The 2,500-nt window shown below is 40.0% G+C and overlaps 1 protein-coding gene across 2 annotated transcripts in view; it reads right to left on the minus strand.

The window, feature by feature from the left end:
- LOC125035795 (lysine-specific demethylase 2A-like) overlaps positions 1–2,500 on the minus strand; it is a 47,089-nt gene that overhangs the window by 9,918 nt on the left and 34,671 nt on the right. The gene's annotated exons all lie outside the window — the stretch shown is intronic.

Consider the following 2,500-nt stretch of genomic DNA (forward strand, 5'->3'; position numbering starts at 1 on the left):
CATCTATTATTAGCCGGGGTTTATGGTTGAAATGTTAAAATATACTTACTAGATACCATTCATCAGAAATATAAAATTAAATATTATTTTAGAACTTTCAAAAAACTAACAAGGTCTTGTCAGTTGAGTTCAGGGTTTGCAAATTAACTTACTTCCACCTCTTAAATGAACACAAGGGATTTTTTTTTTTTTTTTTTTTTTTTTTTAATGACAAAAAGCTTGGATCCTGAGGCACTTAATGAGGTTAAAGTACTACCAATAGGGGAACATCTTGCTTGAATCTGCAGGTGAGGCAGTTCCATCTCTTACTATCTGGCTCCTTCTCTCTATCTCTCATTAAGACAAATGCCGAGGGACTGGTGCGAATAGAAGTTTCAGAGAGTGAGTGAATGAGTGGTGTGTGTGTGTGTGTGTGTGTGTGTGTGTGTGTGTGTGTGTGTGTGTGTGAGTGAGTATGTGTGTGTGTGTGTGAGTATGTGTGTGTGTGTGTGAGTATGTGTGTGTGTGTGTGAGTATGTGTGTGTGTGTGTGAGTATGTGTGTGTGTGTGTGAGTATGTGTGTGTGTGTGTGAGTGTGTGTGTGTGTGTGTGTGTGTGTGTGTGTGTGTGTGTGTGTGTGTGTGAGTATGTGTGTGTGTGTGTGAGTATGTGGGTGTGTGTGAGAGTATGTGGGTGTGTGTGAGAGTATGTGTGTGTGTGTGAGAGTATGTGTGTGTGTGTGAGAGTATGTGTGTGTGTGTGAGAGTATGTGTGTGTGTGTGAGAGTATGTGTGTGTGTGTGAGAGTATGTGTGTGTGTGTGAGAGTATGTGTGTGTGTGTGAGAGTATGTGTGTGTGTGTGAGAGTATGTGTGTGTGTGTGAGAGTATGTGTGTGTGTGAGAGTATGTGTGTGTGTGAGAGTGTGTGTGTGTGTGAGAGTGTGTGTGTGTGAGAGTGTGTGTGTGTGAGAGTATGTGTGTGTGTGAGAGTATGTGTGTGTGTGAGAGTATGTGCGTGTGTGTGTGTGTGTGTGTGTATGTGTGTGTATGTGTGTGTATGTGTGTGTATGTGTGTGTGTGTGTGTGTGTGTGTGTGTGTGTGTATGTGTGTGTATGTGTGTGTATGTGTGTGTGTGTGTGTGTGTGTGTGTGTGTGTGTGTGTGTGTGTGTGTGTGTGTGTGTGTGTGTGTGTGAGTGAGTGAGTGAGTGAGTGAGTGAGTGAGTGAGTGAGTGAGTGAGTGAGTGAGTGAGTGAGTGAGTGAGTGAGTGAGTGAGTGTTTAGGCCTAATCTAATAGAAAGGTCTGCATCCAGTAAGTTACAAACTTCCCTCACCTGACGCAATAATGGAAGTAGGTGCCAAGTGACCCACTGAAGGTGCTTTACTGCACAAGACAGAGCCGTGAATTGCCAGGCTAAATTAACCCCAATAATAGTAGCATCAGAATCAGTATTGGCCATGCTAAAAAAAAGGCTGACGACATACTGCTATGGAACCAGCTGACCAATGTTTCATTTAGCCTGATCAAGATACGGCACAAAATCACATGAACCAAATATAACTAATAAGATAGGAAGCCATTTGTTCATACATTTTAGCTTTACATTTTTACAAGATTTGCTAGAATACAGAGTGGACTGAGGAGAGAAAAAAAAAAGGAAAAAGAAAATAAATATATAACAAAAAATCAAGGAAAGGTTCTGCACTGTAGCCTGTGACTAGGAGAACATGTGAGAGGTATGGACAACAAGACGAGGAAAATCGCCAATGCCCTTTGAGCAGCTGTTAGCTTCTTCCGAGTTGGACACTTGCATTCTCTCAGCAGTGTTTGATACTATAGATAAGCTTCCATTACAAGGGGGTGAAATAATGAAACAAATATCAACCTAGACTCTTAACACAAAAATTAGACAGCTATTGAAAAATCATGAGTCACACAATCCAGTCACTGAGTTCTCAATCTGTGTATTTATGTATTTGTGTGTGTAGGTGTGGGTGTGAATGCATGCATGTGGTTGCATGGGTGTATACATGTGTGAATCAATGTACTTTTTTGCATGTATATGCACGTGCATGTACTCATATGAGTGCACATGTGCATAAGTGCATGAATGCACACATTTATGCATAAGCATATGAATGTCCAGTATATGTGTATGAATGTGCACATATGGGTGCACATTATTATATGGGAGTGTGTGAGTAAATATGCATTAACAGAAGACAAAATCATCCATCAAGTTTCTCACTTTTTCCTCCTCTATTCATATAAACAAAATATCTTGAACATTTGAATACAGACAGACAGACTCAGTATCAAACTACTATTAATTGAAAATTGCACTTAAATCATCACTCTTCCAATTTTCTTAAACTATGACTTCCTCAGCATATCAAAAAAAGGACGAACTTTCACTCCAGAGGTATGTATGTACATTGCTTTGAATCTCTAGCAACAGATACTATCAGCATAATTTTTCTTTAACACATCCCTTCATAGGTTGGCATTTCCTTACTGCAC

This window comes from Penaeus chinensis, chromosome 20, assembly GCF_019202785.1.
Source record: "Penaeus chinensis breed Huanghai No. 1 chromosome 20, ASM1920278v2, whole genome shotgun sequence".
NCBI classification, from domain to species: Eukaryota; Metazoa; Arthropoda; class Malacostraca; order Decapoda; family Penaeidae; genus Penaeus; species Penaeus chinensis.